The sequence below is a fragment of the Lineus longissimus genome, chromosome 19, assembly GCF_910592395.1.
Source record: "Lineus longissimus chromosome 19, tnLinLong1.2, whole genome shotgun sequence".
Classification (NCBI taxonomy): Eukaryota; Metazoa; Nemertea; class Pilidiophora; order Heteronemertea; family Lineidae; genus Lineus; species Lineus longissimus.
In genome coordinates, this window is record NC_088326.1 from 13,091,580 (window position 1) to 13,111,638 (window position 20,059).

Here is a 20,059-nt window from a genome sequence, read left to right on the forward strand (position 1 = left end):
GAAGTACTTTACCGCCTAATGAACACTCTGTTACGATCCCTGGCTGATCCAAGATGACATTAATAGCGATTGTATCTATGGTCCTGGTCAATAATTGTGGATATCTAAATCACCAAGATAACTGGTTATTGGGTATGTCAAATATGATTACGTGTCGGAACCTAATCACGTGTGTCCAATCATCGCGAGATGACCACGTGATCTACATGATCTCAATAATCGTATTGGCTCTGTTCGCAGTGCAGTCTTGATCTTGTGACAGTCGGATACATTGCGTGGATGAAGTTTAAAGATCTGCAAAAGTGGATGACGAAGGGGTTTCAAACATCAAAGTTTTCAGAGTATATAGCACCAACGTAATGAGCTGAACTTAAAACCTTAACGTTTTCTGCTCCTTTCCCGGCTGTTCATCTACAGTTAATGAATTATCATAGCAAATCTTAATAACATCGGTTCCCACGAACAGCTTTCGTGGGGGTCGAAAGGCCAACCGGCAAGGGCAAATAGGCGCAATGAAAACAAAAAACTACCATCATTAACAGAATGGTTTCAATGCAAACAGCGTTATTCTTCTCCACGGATATTTACCATGATTACAGGAATCCACCATTCCGCCGAAACCCCCTTGCTGACTTCGCAAGGTAACTGGTGCATGCGAAGGTGTATTGATTCTAGATTGTCGGATCAGCGTCCCGCCGTCGAGTGTACCGATATACCACCCACACTGTGGTGAAAGATTTTTTCACTCACTTTATCTGCTCCGTCGGACTAAATCAAGGTATCGCGGTTTTAACCGAGGCATATCCACCCTCCTGTGACCCCCGACTCCGAGAAGAAACGACTACCTTTCTCTAAAAAGGTCAAGCTTGAGATATTTCAACGTTGGATCGAGCAACGAGACTTAGTTGCCAGTTTGTGGGAATCTTGACCCTTGCCTTGCCACAGATCATGCGGGCGATTCTCCTTCCCAAACCTACTTGTACCTCAACACGTAGAGTCTCTATGTCAGGGAAAGCATCGAGTCCCTAGTGGTCGTGAATCCCGTCGAGTAGCATTCATCAGCTCAAAGCAACTGACGTGACATCTCGAATTCTAACGAGCTTCTCAACAAAAGTGCAAAGTCTTCAATAACGGACAGGTATATCTACTGATAATTGCAAGATCCCTACCCCAATGTTTCCACTTTGATCCAGGAATCCAATCGCCAGAATAATTAGCAACATAAACATGATCTTTCACCACAGTGTGGGTGGTATATCGGTACACTCGACGGCGGGACGCTGATCCGACATAAAGGAATGTTCGTCAAGTCAAATGAACCTGTACAATATTCAGACTTATCAAATTTTCGACTCTATGAGAGTCGTTGAGTTTGAGTTTTAACATTCGTCAACCTTTCCACTTTAACTCTGCTGGAAGCAACATACTGTGTAGACGCTATTTAACTGCATTTGGTGCGTCTGTTTCACATATATAGGCCTATTATACGTAAATTACGCCTTTTGTACAGGCGCTCTTCAACCGGCTTAATGGCGTCTTCACAGTATTTCAATACTGAATAATCCAATAACAACGCAGACGATAGTTGATACCTCTAGCTTTACAATCCTTATTATTGTTTTTGTGTCCAGTGAGATTTGACAGATGTTTCATAACCAAATGATAACCTGATCGTGTTTTTTTCGTTAATGCTTTCAAAATTAACATCAACATGAAACAGCAGCTGATTTAAGATACTTTCAAACATGCAATACAGTGATGATTGCATGTTCAGTATTTTATTCAGTTTACCCTGATAACATCTACGCCGAGGTAGTTAAAATTCCGCTTGAATCATCCGCAGAGCCACGCTGGTTTCGCTCGAGCGATAAAACCCCTGGGTTGCATGCAAATTCCTAAAAGATAGGCGGATGAATTATTTAGTGTTAAAGTCATTTAAAAGACATTGCACGTCTGTTTTTCTTTCGTAGTGTGTGGTGTGTGTTCAATTGTCTGTAGACACGTCAGGTGCATTCACTTAAGGCAGAAGATGATATGAGGATAGTCGTCATTTTAACACGTAGATCAATACGCAACAAATCCGATATGATTCACCAACAGGAAAACTTTCTAGACGAATGAAATTTGCAAAATTCGGACATGGCCTCACTGACGGAAACGCACTAATCTATTCATCCTCCAATAGCCATTGGCTGTATTTAAGGTTGTTAAGACATATTTCATACACTACAGGTGGGTGCCATGGTTGCGATAACGTATTTGGTTACCGTGAACATTATGCATCTCCTTTCGGCCAGTTCAAGCGCCAAAAAAATTAATTGCCCGATGCCAAAAAAATGAATCCGCTAGTAGCGTGATGCAAACACACGCAGTATATATTTCATTAGAACTGCCACACGTTGCATGTTGAAGCGAAGATCAATGCAATAAAATAACACTACATCATGTTAGGAAGTGTATGGATCCATGCGGGATGTCTCCTCCATCATACAAAGCGAGCGATGAAAGGTTGTGTCGTGGAGTCATGAGGTCTGCTGGAAAATTCTACACGGTGGTTCACTAAGGAATGAAGATAAGGTTGCATAGGAATATATACCTCGCATCTGAGGTAGAATTTGAATGGAGAGGTTGAGTGAGGAGGAAGTAGGCCGAAAATAAAGGTACTTATTCGGGAAGGCCTGCGACGGGTAGTAGCAATCCGAAAGAAGATGCGAGCCAACACACGAACCGGGTTGAACGAGTAGGAAGTCAGCCGTGAACATGGAGCGAACGGCACTTACGCCGATACACGAACCGGGTTCTGAGGATTGCTTGGGGGAAGAGGGTCGTGTGATTACCAAATCTGTTCCAACATGATTGAGTTCAGCCCTTAGTTATCAGGCTGTAATCAGTTACAATATGGAGATAGTTAAGGTAAATCGATTCGATATGTCTCCTCAGACGTGTAGGCCTACTGACAGGTTCCGTTGTAAGCTGCCTGTCTAATTCAGGTGCAACTAATCTAACGAATAAAACGAAACGAAGTGGCAAATTGTGCGAATCTTGGAGTGATATTTAACGTACTTAATAACCTTATCGTACCTGAGCATCTGCCAACAAGTGGCCTCAGCAAGTGTCTTAACAGAACGTACTTTATCTAACATCAGGTAACTTGCTTCAATTTCAATTTCAGTGAATGATCCTAGTACGATGTTGGTCTACCGACTGGTAGACCAACATCGAAATTCTCCTCACACCCGATTGCATCTCTCCGGTAGCCTTAAAGACTTGGAGTAAAAAGACATGCGAGGATTTTATACACGAGTGGGTCCGTAAATGATCGATGGGATAGATCTAGAGAAGTCGGATTCCTTAATACAGCCTGAAAAAGAATTACATTCAGAAAGCAGCAGGTGGCCATTTTTATTATGTGCGTTGTTGGTGTCGTTACTTTTTGAATAGCCGTGGCCGGAACCGGGGCAATTTGTCGAGTTGTTTGGAATGGTAGGATGAATTGGCAATAAAATATCTTGAAGAAAATAGTTTCAGCACCAATAATGCGGACACCACTATCATCTCCAGATACCACTCGCGTCCCTCTATACACGTATCAAAGAATGCAATGCACTGTCTTTGATAACACACTCACGATGGTGTAAAAGGTCTTTCTAGAATACTGAATGGTTAATGAGAAGGACCTATCAACTACAATATAGTTTGCCCCAAGACTATAGCAATACACCACGAAGCAATTTTCCATGTGTCTCTATATAAAATAGATGACATCCCTCGTGGCTCGTCGTGTCAGTGGCCAGACATAATTAGTGGCGTCCAATAGCCCGACAAGAAAATATATGTCTGTTTGGCCTTGGACCTTGTGCAGAAGCAACTTTCAGTCGTTCAACTTTCATTACTGCAAATAACTGATGTTGTTCTAAAAACGTTACAACGATTTACCTGTAATGATGGTTTACACTAGAGGATACTTTTTCCTACTTCTTAACGGTTTTTTTACCTTAGCCCTCGTATTTTTCACAGGTTTTCTAGAAGTCCGACCTTTCAGGGAAAAGTCGGACAATATCGGACTTTTGTGAGATTAATCAGGAAGAAGTGAGAGAAACCGTTAACAAGTAGAAAAAAGACTCCTACTCGTTTGAACTAGGTATTTTAAGAAGATCTTGGACAAGAGTCTAATATATTTCAGTACTGCCTATAAGATATACCAATCCAACCTGGGGCCCTGGGGTCAGAATGGTTGATTGAGCATCCACTGGTCGATCAATCTAACCTAGCTAGAGGCTTTGAGGCTTCTTCCAACGTTTCTTATTAGGTATGTAAATGCAATGGAGCCGTTACAGCTTGGCCGCTTCATCTGGCGAAAGAATCCAATATTTAGAGGAACAATTTGGTTGTATTATCTTGGCAGTGGTGATGGCAACGGAATATGATGACAGTTGGGACAAGTGTAGTTGGTGACAGTGTACTCGACGGGCATATGTTGTAAGTCGCGGTGGTTACGGCTCCTGTCCATCTCTTGAAGACAGCACGGCTGATTCGGAAATCGTCAAACGACAACCATAACATTGCGCATTTGCCAGGAAAATTTCTGTTTTGTACCACGAATCAAGATATAACTGTATTACAAACCTCGGAGTAATCGTAGTTTTTTAACCCTTTAAGATGAATAATCGAAGAATACGAGTAGTATTAGATTTATCAAAACAGGCGTTCGAAAGTGACATTACTGGGGTCGTGTAAATCATTGAACGAACAGGTATTGGAGCAGATATTGGCTCATCAAATGGATACGTTTGAATATTCATGTCCAATCTTCAAGCTCTCCGCAAATCAAACCGCTCATTTCGCCACTGCTGGCCACTGTACTGCTGCCATGTATAAGCCATCTCGCCAAAAAGATCAATACTTAACCAGCTTTAGCCTCTGAACCATTTTGATCCAGCGCTTCGGATACTTTCAATCTCGATGATCCTAGCATGTGACAACCAAGTATCCAAAATATCCAAACTATTCAGCATTTTTTTTCTAATGATGAATTGGCCGACTTGGCTACGACTGGGAGTCAATTTGCTTGTCAGCTAGAGCTGTAAAGCCCGCACTTGTTGATGATATATGCTAGTAACGGACTTTCGGATTATGCAGATATCCTGTTCCCTGGAGCGCGCGTCTTTGATGATGGCCCAAAGCGCATTTGTCAAATCTGTGGTGTCCTTGTTGTCATTCAGTGGCGCTCTCTGAGATTATGCTGAGTGAATTGTCCCAAGATGGGATCGTTACTTCGACTTAACGTCCTAGAGGGTTCATATTCAAGCACCACACTTAATACAACGTGATGTGTCCGTCTCATGTAGATATATTTTCAAACTTTTAATTGCCCTTTGTCATCATTCCTTGGGGCTATCTCTGAGATTGGCTTGAGTGAGTTATTGTACGTAGGTGAGAGATAGGTCAGTTCAGGCGTTTATCTTGTAACATAAGAGGTTTTTGTCTAATGCAACTGATGAAACGACCCTTATTAACCGATGAGATGATCGAGCCATCCGTATAGCGCCCTGAGTGACATCCAAGCAGCTCTGTTGTAAGACAAAATGTGTATGAAATAATCGAATCCTGAAAGGGAACACCGTTATGCCTTTTAGTGCAATGAAACTTTAAAGTGTACAATGTAAACAAAACGCCTACAACAGGACATATGTTGTGTAATTGATCGAAGTGCCTATCACGTAGGTTCCTAATTGGGTCACGTGACATTCTAATCAATGTGCCGTACAATGGCTGTGTTTGGTGGCCATCCCAATTTGTATGAGATGCCACTTTCAGTTCGCCAATTTTGATTCACAATGTTACGAATTTCTTTTACCATGGATGGAATAGGTTTTCCCGTACTTTCCCATTTGTCGATTTGTGGAAATCAGCCTGAAGCCTTCGTCTGATCTTCTTTCGCTGAATTCAAAGAGAATATTTTGTTACAGCACCTTATACTGTAGTATATCACTCAAATATATAGGAAAGATGTTAGTATAACGTTCACTCATCATTTTGTATTTCACATTTCCCAGTTGTGGATCAGTTAGGTGAACAAGACCAAGCTCTGATCGACAGCTCCCAGTTGGAACATCCCGATAAGATTCTTACAAACTTCTTAGTAAAGATCTTTTTAATTTTCATATTCAGTAATGTAATTCAGCATTTTGAATGTCAACACCAAAGTCATTCCAGTTGGCCTTGCCAGTTGGACAATGAAGCGCCTACCACCGTACGTCTCCAGGCGATACCTGAGGATCTGCAGAAAACACTTGTTCTCGGGCCGCCTCCATCGGGGATCGCCCTGGGTCAGCACATGCGCAGGAATCTCAGTCAAAATTTTGAATAAGAACAGCATAACTAAGAACTGTATTGCTCTAAACCGCCCATCGAGTGCCACTAGTCAGCAGTGACTTTTAGACTGAACATTTTCCAGTGGTGTCTATTCAACCCTCAAACATTCCCTAACAGAAGTTCATTTTCTATCTTTACAGCTGGAAGTCGATATCAAGGTTTACGAGATTTGGAGAATCTTCTCAAGGTAGGTCAAGGTCATGTTCATTAATCCGCTAGGGGGCAGCACTGGTGTGTAAAATTCTAGCAGGTCGTTAGATATTCACTCTACCAGCACAGACCTCCATTAAACGATGATGTGTTGGACCTCATGTCAGAATCAGCAGATCGATTGGCGATCAATCAGTCACCACATACAAAGCCTACGGAAAACAATTGACATCTGAAAGAGTAATTATGGATTATATGAAGGTGCAGGCATGATCATCACATTCCTCAAACTGGGTTTTAAACATGTGTCCGACCACCTACAGAGACGTAACACCACCAACAGACCAACACCAATGTCCACAACTTCTTCACAGCATGCAAATGATTGCTAGCGGACCACTTTAGCGAGGTGATCATGTTTATTTTCGAATCAAGTTTATTTAAAAATACATCACCTCTCTGTAAAATTGCACAGTACTGGGATATTGCCAAATTAAATTTGTTGAATTATTCCGTAGTTCCCTCCACGCGTATCAAAATGTTTTCCTCCTAAAAGCATCGTACCACCAACAAATTCGATTTCCATATACGATTTCTTAATTGAATTTCACCCTTTGCTGACTCCGATTGGCTCTAATCGAATCACGTGGTTGGGGCCAATCAAGCCCCTGTGTGCTACAGCGAGGCAAACCAAGGAAGACTAACTGGAAACTTGAGCAATTGAATTTAATTATCTCGTTAAAAGTTTCCCGCAAAGGATTTGTAAAGCAGGAACTTGTAATTGAATAAAGCGAATTTTTGTGAATAAGAGTTCCAAGTCAGGCGGAAAGGAAAGGAGTCTTAGCTGTGTCTGTCTAGAATATGTCACTTGTCTCACTCAACCTCACTAGTAGATCCTGCCATTTTGTCTTTTTTTCAATTGATACACGCCTGCAAAGGATCCTGTCTTTATATCTGCGATTCACCAAAAGAATTTGGTTCAATGAATTTCAAGTTGGGTGCAGAATTACCGCATATAGAACTTTATAATGTTTGTTCACGACCCTGCATAGAACTTTTCAATGTTTTAAACGATCCCTGGTATACTGATAAGGGATATCTTGTTTGGCGCTACCGTAAGTAAGGTATGAAATATCATTCCCGTATAGAATGTCATCCTCGAAAATGTGGTGCTGGGACCGATTACAGAAGCCAGCGAAAACTGTACAAGCAGAGTTAGCCGTGGCACGCAGTCCTCCGGGACAATCGCCAGTTCCATGCTACATATCAAGTAGGATAGTCGGACACTTGTAGAATCCCCTTGGCTCACTGCCTCAGAAATATTGGTTTAGGAGCTCGGAAAAACTTACATGTCTGATATATTCGTATATCAAGTCTTTATTGCAGAATCTGCTGGCCTGCGGTGCTAGAAATCGAAAAGTGGATATCCCTCGAGGTAATTTTCCAATGCATGACACAGTTTCTGCACTATCCACTGCTGAAGTGTATTGGGCTTTGGTTCATCAACTCCGGGAAGAGAAAAAGTGATATTTACAGTGAACAAGCAGTTTGAGCTTCAGGCCAAACGTGAATTTATATATAGTAGGTGTTTTGTGGAAGAGGAGGACAGATACAGCGCTGAGGTGGTGGAAAATAAGAACACTGTTCCTATGTGGATACTTGTTACACAATTAATCCACGATCCGCTAATTGACATCTTTGCTGATTAGTTGATTGACTACTTCTTCATCTTCTTCTCGTGTGTTCTCATACGAGTATGGCTATATACAACGGGGGAACTGAACCCAAGAGGTGAGTCTGTGATGAGATACACAACCCACAAGGGTGAAGCTGAAATGCAGTCGAAATCCTGGCCCATTGGCGATGGTTTTAACGGAATTTTAGCAAGACTCGTCCAGAAGGCTTTGGTATTTCAACATAGGCGCGAATTTCAACTCTCAATTGCCTTATTTGTTTATCTCAACGCATTCAGGAGTGTCTTGGTTGAAGGCTCTCTCTGCACTCAGAACAAGGCTAATGGAATTTCCCTGTAACTAATAACTTGGGATACCAATATATTTTTTAAGTTATCGCAAATATTTTTTTTCAGCACTTGTTTGTTTCAGAACTGTCTCGCTGAATGTACCGCCGTTTGAATTGTATTATCGCAAATCATACAACGCCCTACACAACTGTCATTTATCATCAACTCAGTACACAACCGCGTCTCTCTATTGTGACCATAAACAAACAATGCTGTTATTTTAACGTGACAAATGGCACTTTTTTATCGATCCCTCACTGTGAGCAAACAATCACATTGCTGAACAAACCTGTTTTCGTTTGTTCTCATGTCTAGAGTGATGAAACGTGTAAATAAACACATGATGTGGTTGTAATGTGAAATTCCGGTAAATAATGCATCAGATTATGCCTGATAATTTTAGTAGTGTGATTGATTATACAAAGAGGAATTGCCAAACAATTTACGAAAGAGAAAACATAGCACCAGCATCAATCAAACATTGAGTGCTCACGAAAAAACCAAGTCAAATACCCCACCATTCTTGTAGAGAACACTAGTCGGCGTCATAAAACGCGAAAGAATCTCTTGTGAAAAACTGTGCCGAACCACCAACAGCAAACCATGGAGCCAACGTGTAAATAGCAGGCAAACTGGCGAGGAGATATTTAGAGACTGCCAGATGGATCGCCTAAGAAGCAAAAACGAACTACTTGAAACTCCAGCAGAAAGACGAGGCGAATCACTGACCACGTTCACGAGGCTACCATGGCATGTAGGCTATCTTCTATTCTTCAAAACAATAGCCAAATCAAAGCCTCCGCTATGGGGTGCATCACTTATTTGCCTTGATTGGAAACAAGCTGTGCCTGAAACCATATAACACCATAGTGCGTGCAATAAACGCCTCGGAGACTTGAGAAGGTGTGCACCTTCCGTTCTTCATGCCCAAGGAAGCCTCATCAAACAACATGGATTCCTTCCACGTGCGTGCTTCTTTCACTTTCATTATATCAGTCATAAATACGTCCTTTAATGTGAGGTGCATAAAGTTAGTTTGTTCGTGCAGCGTGTTCTATGTCTGTTTCCTCGTGCGTCGATACAGACTGCAGCGCAGTGTTTACACACTTTACATTGTTTCAAATTTGGTAAGGGTGTTTGTTCCGATAGATTAGATTTTGCCAGCTTTAATGTCATGTAACATCCTTCTGAACATGCAAACGAATCCGGATAATGATAGTGAAATATCACATTCCTTCCCTTTGCAAGCTCAAAGGCTTTGTTTTGCGAAGAGATCGCGTTGTAACTCATACCGTGTCACTTTAGGAACGAGCAGGTCATTTCCAACTAGCAAGCTACAAAAGATTCACGATGTCACGTTTCATGTCATTTCATGTCATGTTTCAATCCCAATTTGATTGACGAACATGCTCGTGACAAGTGACAAATGATACGCCAAACTTGACAAGTGACAACGTGAATCATATGTAAACCAGGCCTGATTAGCAATTATTCATAGCGTGTTTTCAAGAACGGCGTTGTTCCTCCAAAAAATATGCCCGACAGCCATAGATACTTTTAATTGACCAAGGGCCAGGTAAAATATGCTCTAATATTGCATTTCCCCTCCATGTCCTCGGCTAAATTATCGGATGACAAAAAAACAAAAAAATCATAAAGCTTCTCGGATGATGATTCAGTTATAAAACTAATTCAAGGCAAGTGTGAAGCTAAGAGGCTTAGTGGGTTAAGTTTCCATCGAATTCCAATACTTGCAATTAAAAAGATTTGAGGCGATTATTCATGCGGTTTGGATATCGCGTGTTTTTCTCGAGCATGATGATAAAAGAGTTACTTCCCGCGGAAGTCTTATAAGTGCATTGCCTATTGCGTGTTATGACGCTAATTTCACCGACCAATCAATGTACATACACGTATCTTCTTGACAATGCGACAGGTTTGCCACGAATTCGCGCCCATACAACCGATGAACGCTGGCAGTAACGTTCTTTAAACACGACGTTAGAGACTTTATTGATAACAAAAAGTAGATAGATAAGATAAACTCGTCCGAACAACACCAGTAGAGGGGATAATTTGAAGGAGTCTGACTGAAAATGTATTTCCGTCTTTGAGAATAGAACGTGATATTATGCTGGTTCCACAACCCTTACAAACGACGAAGTTAAAAGTACCAACGCGGGTATGGCATGTCCGCAAGTTCTGTGCTAATTCCTGCATGCGTCACTCGTAAATCATCTAAAACTAAGATGCATGAGGAATCGAGGAAAGAAAATTTAAACATCGTGGATGAAATGCATAACATACTCGCACTTGCCCGCTCGCAGCTCTTCGTTAAGCTTGCAACCGCAGATACGCTTCGCAATCCAACATGTCTAATACAAGCGGGACATGTCTTATTACACCTGTAAAGGGCTGCAATCAGCCGTGATGGAGCCGCAGCAGAGTACACTCACGGTATTTGCACAATATGTTGATTTTGGTGTCCATGGCCATCTGAGTATTGCTTCTCTCTTGAATTGCCTGTCTCTTTGAGTGAGTCGCCATACTTGCCAATGCAAATAATGCCAAGGCCATTCATCGTCCGTAAAGCGTTTCGTCTGCCCAACTTTCTTCCGTCAAGTAGAGTGAATTGCGCATAATTTGTTTATCGCGCTGTCCTCGCGTCCTTTTGGTCGATGACAACTTTCCCAGGTGCAGCGACGTATGTCTCCACAATGTGTTGCTCTTAATATCCTCATCAATGCAATTGCGTTCAAGCCATAATTAACTGTAATCATTCCACCGACCTTTTCCCCGCTGTGCTGTCGAGACGCCTGGTAGTTCTGTGCTCCGCGCCCTGTGTCGGGCCCTTCGCCACTGTGCTGTCAGGACGGCTGGTAATGTTGTGCTCCTTGTTCAAGTCTCCAAAGGCGACAGTACTCTTTGCCAAAATGTCCGCTTTTTCGCTGTCTCCACAAAGTCCCCTGACGAGGCCGGAGTTCAAGGTTGATTAACGTTGTCACTTGTCATGTTTCACTTGTCACGAGTTAATTGTCTTCGGCTTAAAAACACGACGTGAGGGTGAAAAGTGACATCGTGAATCGTATGTAGCCCGATCTTTGGAAATGACTTAATGTTCGTTCTCCATGTCACGCATGAAAAGTGAACAGTGACACGTTACATGTGAAAACGTGAGCTCTATATAATCGCAACCTTGGACGTCAAGCATTCACATCACGCCATCCACCCAGGATATTTTTTCTCACTTGTTGTACGCGTCGATCGAACTGTCCATTAGCCCGTTCAGGCGGCCACTTGGTGAAGGCATTTGCTTCTCCTTTGGGATCGCAAACTCATTTATATGAAATGTTACGCGGTCCTGCTGGAGTTGTGAACGCCATGTTATATTTGTGGAACATTTACAAAAAAAGGTGCCGTTACCTTTGTCCATTTTGCATTCTTAGAAGACGGTTCCATGTGGAGCTATATGTTCTTGAGAAAAAAAGCTTTTAGTGCATCCCGCAACATAGAGATTTTGTGTCTATCATTACGTGAGAATGAGAACGAAACCCCTAACGCAGTTTGAAAAAACTATTATAGAAACATTGAAGAAATGCTGGAGATCGAGATACTAGGGATATTGTATTTGAAACAGGGTCCAAAATTCTTGTGAGTTTATGGTAAAAACTTGTATATGAATGTAGAATGTCCTCTTCATGAAGCAATAGTCTATCATATGTCCAGTTCTATACCTGGCTGTCTGAGAATCCCCTATTGTGAATACTACCCACTAGCCACAAAGTAGAAGCCGCACTATGGCAACACAATTACAAACGTCCACCCGGACACTAAAGCAAGCATTTATCAACATGTCGGACCTACTTTGTAGACTCCTCTTTCCGAATACCCCAAGTAACAGCCACTCGCTATCAGAAACGTATTCTTCCTAAATGTCTGAACATGATGGTCACATCCCACGTAAACTGATCCTGTCGGTATGCATTCACGATGGTGCTTGAGAATACCGAATTGCCAGTTTGGTATAACGTTGCTGTTCCCTGCACATATAGATTTCAATCGACATATATATGAGGGTTAATGAAACTATATACTCCCATCACTGACCAATCAACGGGGATATCGGGTGACTGCCTGATGAGCTGCGTGAAATGGAAGGCGAGCAGAGCGGCAGTGCCAATACAGAATGCCAATAGGTTGTATCTTTTCGCAATAGCTTTCCTACCTGCCTTCATCTTATTTTGGCTGAAACACTGACTACACAGAGTCATTGGATCAGCTTAGGAGCATTATCTGTCCATGACCTATATGAGAAAAACACTGAGTACACAGAGTCTACACAGAGTCATTGGATCAGTCTGGCAGCGTCATCTGTCCACGGCCCATTCTGAAACACTGCCTACACAGAGTCATTGGGTCAGTCTGGCAGCATCATCTGTCCACGGCCCATTCTGAAACACTGGCTACACAGAGTCATTGGATCAGTCTGGCAGCATCATCTGTCCACGGCCCATTCTGAAACACTGCCTACACAGAGTCATTGGGTCAGTCTGGCAGCATCATCTGTCCACAGCTCATTCTGAAACACTGTCTACACAGAGTCATTGGATCAGTCTGGCAGCATCATCTGTCCACGGCCCATTCTGAAACACTGTCTACACAGAGTCTTTGGATCATTTTGGCAACCTCATTTGTCCACGATCTATCATCCTGTCTGCACTGTTGACAACAGCAAGTCGCAGTCTACAGGCATGCAGATTACAGTCTAGATCAATACAATAACGCTTCGGCTAGAATGCTAATGCCTATTACTCGCACCCCGAAGACTAAAGCCTTAATTGACCAATCGCTAAACTAAACCGTTAGCATCCTCAGTAATTTAATCAAGGGATATTTAAGCCAATGTGTATCAGGCTCAAGTAGTCACAAAGTGGACCAATTTTGGGCGATTGAGGGAATTGGACGCAGATGCCTAATGACGTGGCGTGGAATGGTCTTATTGTGTATTAGGGATGACACTGCAATGGAAGCTTTGATGCGCTTTCTGAGAAAAGTGGCAATGTATTTCCTATTAGTCAAATGTAATGTACTCATCTGGTACCGGATTAAGCTTTCTCTGAATACAAGTTCCCCATTTTATTAGAGACACCTGCATTCTCCCTGCTCCAACACAACACAATCGCTCTAGAAATGATTACTCTAAAACTTCCTGAAATTCCTGGTGTTTTGGACAAACGTAATGCATGATAGAAAGATTATAATACAGTCTTGTCTTCTTCGCCTTAATTCCTCCATTCGTACATGAAGTCAGTTTGAATGATGCGACATCTAATGTCCCTCGATACCTGTAACACTCTATCACGCATTCCATACACTGCCCCTGGGCCCAATAATGGCGAGAGATTACCACTTACCAGGGGAATAGTCTATATATCATTGATGTCCTTCTTCTAATACACAATTAACAAGTGGGTCATTAATACATTTGTGATGCTCAAAGTCTTTTAGCATTGGATGATAACTGTAGGTTTCGAATAATTTAGAGGTTTAAGTTGACTTTTATGCTTTTAGGTTGACTTTTCTGAAATCTTAGATTTTTACATTAAATCTTATTTTTGATCGAAATAAAGATGGTGATGACCTAATTTACTTGCTGTTTCTGAATAGCCCCTACCCATCAGAAAACCATTTCATTGCTCAAACCCCAACTAAGGCCTACCGTAGTTTGAGAAGCGCGATTTGCGTCTGATAGAAAACATACGCGATTGGTGGATTCCCTCAGCAAAAGCCTCAGTCAAAACATCGTAAAAAGTTTTCTCGAGTCTTCATGTTTAAGTGATTTCTTATTTTTGACGACTCAGAATTTGTGTTGCGCACTGACATTCCATTACCTCCGATGTTCTACCGTGAGACCACACATGCTGTTTTCTTCATTGATCTGAGACTTGCTGAAAGTTCTGCGCCAAAACCAAAAGTAAAAACTTTGTCAGGTGGTTGTGAGCGAGGATAATTGAACCAGATTAGGAGAGAGACATTGATCAGGTGAGCCTTAACTTACATAGAATATTGGAGAAGACGGTTTTGAGAGTAGTTTTCGCCCACACAGGGTGAGATTGGGAAGACATCAGGATTAATACAAACCTGATCGATCTGTTCACACACATCACACAGAGCGATGCGCGGATACTGAATTCCACGAGTAGAATCACCTTGGCTTACTGGTATAACCGAGCTCCGTATGTTTTCGAAAACTACGCTCTGCTACCATATAACCACCTTTCCTCTCCCGCTTGAAGTCACACGGTAATAAACTGCGCTCCAGCTGATGGAATTTCCGCACTGGGGCGTTCGTAACAAAGTCTTAGTCCGTGTGGACAGACTACAAGTAGCGAACTGCCTGAAATTATTTCTGATGGTCAACAGCATTGCGATGCCCAAAGAGTGTGATGATCAGAATGAAATGGTGATCAGTATTTTAATGGTCATGATATGATAATTATGAGTGCCGTGGACCCGACTAATCTCATTATGGTCGCAGCTCCCCATACTAAACATTTACATAAATACCATGTGTATGGTGATAATCGTATCCCCTACCCCGATCGAGAATAAATTCAATTTGTGAACTATTATGGGTGACATGCGATCCTTGGACACAGTACATCATAACTCTCCCATTTAGCTTATGTATAGCGACGGAGAGGAAGTAATCATATGCTTATCCTACTTATATTCAATCTGACTAACTGACTTATGGTACTTTCTGACATTGGATATTAACTAAGATCCTAACTAGGGACATTTTCTGAATTTGAGCGGGACTGTCGACCCGAGATATGCCATGGTAAACAAAAGACCTCACGCAACATCAGCTTGGAGGCGTGACTTGGCTTGTAACCCTAAATCAGTGATGTTCAAACGAAGCAATAGCAGAAATCCTACATCGAGCGTCAAAGGAAATGGCAGCAAGAGCGAAGACGGGGAGGGAGAACAAAAATCCGAAAATAAATGGGCCAATAAAAGACCTCGTCGTCACCTCTTTTTACGGAATGCGTGGTATTTCATGAGGTACCAAATGGTTGGTCTTACACTAAGCAGCTCTGACATTGACTTGCTATGTTATAAACAAAGATAAATCCATGTCGTTCGATACTGTCACCGTTAATGAGCTTCTTCGGGAAGTCCATCAATCCACTCGTGATCATGATGTCAGGGTCGTGGGCTTTCTTACCATCAAGGCATCATCCCTAATGGGCAAGAGAGGTATTTTCTGACATTAAGCTTCATAAATCAGACTTTGTACTGAATGATATTGACATTCATGATATGGTGAGCGTATTACGTCAAGGATGTTTCGTGGTTACATGCATCTTACGGATTTATAATGATCACGTCTTGTTTTTTGCCAAAAGAGGATTCATGATCATGAATGGGCGAATCATGAGCAGCCATAAGTGGAAAAGTAAAGAGGAATCAAAGGCAGGTGAAAACCACAGTTTACCATGATGGCATTGCTTCTTTTGCTCGCCTACTTATCTGTGATCGGTTACAATTACAATACCTTTACAGTCAACAAAAAAGAGCTTGAAAGATAATTTTCAGCGGCGTAACATCTCTTTAACTGATATCAACATCGGAAGTAACTTGTTAGCACAATGCATATCATTGGCCACCCAGCGATTGAGTTTTTAGGCCAATAGCCCTCGTTCCCTCGAGTCAATTAAGAGATTGCATCTCTCTGAGGTATTGCCACATTCCAGCAACGAAATGATACGAGTGATTATTTCCATGTTACCGGAACCTTTGGAAACTGTTCCATCATGTCTATGACTTAAGTTATTTTCACAGCAGGTTCTCTTCTTTTTCCTCACCGGAGCCATTAACCTGATTTGATTGAATAAATCTGAAGGGATTCGCCTATAGCACCCCAGGGTCTTAAAGGCAGCCTCTTCTATGTTTCACCTCTGGCATACTAATTCCAACGATGCGTTATGTTGTTAGATGAAGAGCATCTATCTCTGTGGTGATGTGGTGAACTGAACCGCCACCACCAAGAGATGTAGTACAAACGTTGGACTGCTCCTGTCGGCTGAGTAATATTGCTGAAACATGCAGACCACTCGATGAGAGGTTGGTAAAACACCTCGGGACCCAAAATCAGATGCCAACGAACCCACTAAATAACAAGGGACATTCAATCAATTGAGATGAAGTCATTTCAAACAACTAACTGAGGCTATACAGATCAAGAGACAAAGCCCTCTCTGAAAAGGGACAATGACATTTTCAAACCAACAGCTTACAATCATATAATTAAACTATAGCACTGCGCTGTTCTGTGTGTGTTCATTACTAATCCCCTTTTGTGTCACAACACTTGTATCTACTAGTATGTTCTAGGAACAATGGATCATGAAACTTGACAGCGTGCATTGGAGACCATGTAGACGGCCCGAAATGCCGTGCACAAGAACTAGATGACATGACATGGTCTCACATTACGTGTGTTCTGCCTCTCACGTGACAAGATGAATACGTACAAGTGTTTATGTCATCATAAACTATGTGTCACCTGGGTGAATGTGTCCGATTGCTTCTTTTAGATGTTACTCTATCTTTTGCCGGCAAATATACTTCATTTGCACCTGGCTGATTACAACACTATCGCTATATTTCTCAGATAATAATTATCTCGAGGTAAATTTAGCTTTTCTTGCGCTAATCAAATAAGGCGTATGGGAGATTGCTCTCCGTGGAGAAATATCGTCAGATCATCACAAAAAACGGATATCGTCTGCGTGATGCAAATGGAAAGACACGCGATAATTGCATTGCATGATTTAAAAGGAGCGCAACGAGGAGATGGTGATCGTTTTTTTAAATCATTTATTCAAGAAGAGTTTAACATGTTTAAGCTATTAAACCTCTTTTTTCCCTCCACCAAACACGGCGAGGGGGGACTATACCTTTACAATCTTTCGAGTGGGCAGACTGATGAATCTACGGCTGGGGTTTTTATAGGATGGCATTGTCACTGTACATGTTTCAAGAGTTAACTGACCCTCGCTGTGAGGGTGAAAAGTGACATCGTGAATCGTATGTAGCCCGGTAATGACTTGTTCGTTCTTCACGTCACGCACGAAAAATGAACAGTGACACGTCACATATGAAGCATGAACTCCTAGAATTACGATCTCATATGTCATTAGGAAACCCAATTTCAAATTCAAGTTAGTTTCAATTTTTTGCAAAGCGAACCATCTTCAAGTGCCGTAGACTACACATGCTTCCCGAAATTGGGGGCTTGCATTGGAATTAACATTTTCCCCCTTGTCCGTCATTAAAGGCATTCAAGTGTGTTGGTCAACCATGACTATCTCCTTTGTCCCTCCACCATAAGGCCTAGTTTCCCCTTATGACATCACTATTTCGGACAGTCAGCGCCCTATTTCTGGAAAGGTGTATAGGTGAGCTGGCACATGCATTTGGCGACGTGTATACAACAATGGACTCTACATAACTCAATGCCATATACATGTATGTTAATCCAGTGATAGATCAGATGTCTGTTCCTGATTTGCGCGATATGATGAATGACGGCAATGCCGCAGGTCGTGGTGAAAGTGACGACCGAGGAATATAAATCGTTCATGTGCTGTCGGTCGTAGATTAAACAGTAAAAGAGGGGTCAGCGGTGTTTCCGCTACTCATGTTCCGAGAAATTGGAAAACAAATTGGGATTCAAGATCATATCTCGGACTTTGACATGATTATTTCTTGTTCCATCGAGCCATGCCTTGGTGGAGCAATTCTGAATGATATCTAGGTTCCGTGTCGAACAAGATCTTAGATATCTTGTGTTTGTATAGCATCATTTCAGGGCGAACGGCGCAGTGATCAATGTGATGGACATCTATTTTGCCATTTCAAACATATATGCCACTTGTTCATCGAATATCTCCGCACTTGTGACGATAAACCGTGGGGGATATTGCCATGAAACCTGGGAAAGATCACAACATTGCCACCTGTGGCCATTTGATGACGATCGCACAAGAAATTTCCAATAATGCTCAGGCACAAGCAATCCTCAACCGTTTTTATTCATACGAGTCCATTAAATATAAATCACCCTCGAACCAGCCATGTTGGAAACCGAATCGAAGGCTGCGTGTTGCCATACTGCCAACTCTCCCGGGAACATAGCACAAGTGGCAAGCAGCCATCGATCCGAAATTGGTGTTCGTTGTTCAATAACTTCTCCTAGTCAAATCAATCTCGCGATGATTTAAGCCCGGGCGAGACTTCTCCTCAGCCAATGAGAGTAGCCATACACTTGGCTTCGCTTCAAGTCATAAGTGTTGGGGAATTAGATTTTCCGAGACAATGGGTCAATCTTGGATAGAGATGAAGATATGTCTGTGGAACGTCTCAAAAGCTATCAATGTACTCGTATCTTATCATTCAATATGTAAACTAGCATAGCCCGTCATGTGGGCTGGCTGAAAACGCTAAACCATGATGTTGAATAAAGGTAAGAAGGATATTATCACCAAAAAGGCAGTGATAGTTTGAAGATTTTACATAAGCCTTTGTCCATAAAATCAACATGAGCTGGACATTTACTGTGTATTGGACCGACAAGACCGATATCTGTTGAAATTCGAGTAATGCAAAGGGAACTCATCGCCGAATGTTTGGTTGAAACTTCGCAATCAATTGATTTTGCTACTTTTTAAAAAACAGCCTCGAGAAGTGAACTTCAATAAATAAAGAGATTTATTTCATTTCAAAGTTAGCTAGAAGTGAATATTCTTCCATTCCCAGCATGTCTAGATGCTGATGCACTGGGAGACATCAGTTTCTCCTTTTGATATGTTTTTGAGACGCGCCAAGCTTCCTTGGACAGTATTGACCACCAGACCCTCCGAGATTGGCTAATTCTCCAGACTATTCCCGAAGTGGCCTTTGCGATCCTTCTCTATTGATTTCCAGTCATCCACCGCATACCCAACAAATTAAATCTTCGCACAATTTGCGACATCCTTGTTGCTTTTCGTCCTTGTAGAGATTGGTCAACTTGATTGCGAGGCTATCCCGATAGCCTGCCGTCAAAGCTTAATGAAGGCGCCAGCCTTTGCTGGACCATTTATGGCTGCACTTCGTGCGTGGATGAGAGTGGGACATGGGTGCGAAAAGGTAATGGCAGAGATAAAGGATTTCATGTTTCTTTCGACCTCCAAGTAAGCTGCTTCGTGGGGGTCGATGTGATCAAGACTTGTTCTGATAACCCTTTGATAAGACAGTAGAACAATGAGAATTAAGGTCTCGGTGTGAGCGGGCTTTGAAGACAGTAGACCGCGTTTTGAATGGGCGAAGACACGTAAAGCTTGAAAATAAGTAATTCCCTATCTTTTGAGAATTGGTCCTTCCCTTCTGTTCGATGATATGGTTACTTACTCTCGTAACCAATGGACAAAATATGCTGAATAGAATGGCCACGCAAGTTAA

The 20,059-nt window shown here is 42.0% G+C and overlaps 1 protein-coding gene across 10 annotated transcripts in view; it reads left to right on the forward strand.

The window, feature by feature from the left end:
- LOC135503117 (glycine receptor subunit alpha-2-like) overlaps positions 1-20,059 on the forward strand; it is a 107,375-nt gene that overhangs the window by 23,552 nt on the left and 63,764 nt on the right. For all 10 annotated transcript variants that reach the window (XM_064796466.1, XM_064796469.1, XM_064796468.1 and 7 more), the window contains exon 2: positions 6,516-6,562. The gene's annotated coding sequence lies outside the window, so the exon portion shown is untranslated. The remainder of the gene's footprint in view (positions 1-6,515; positions 6,563-20,059) is intronic.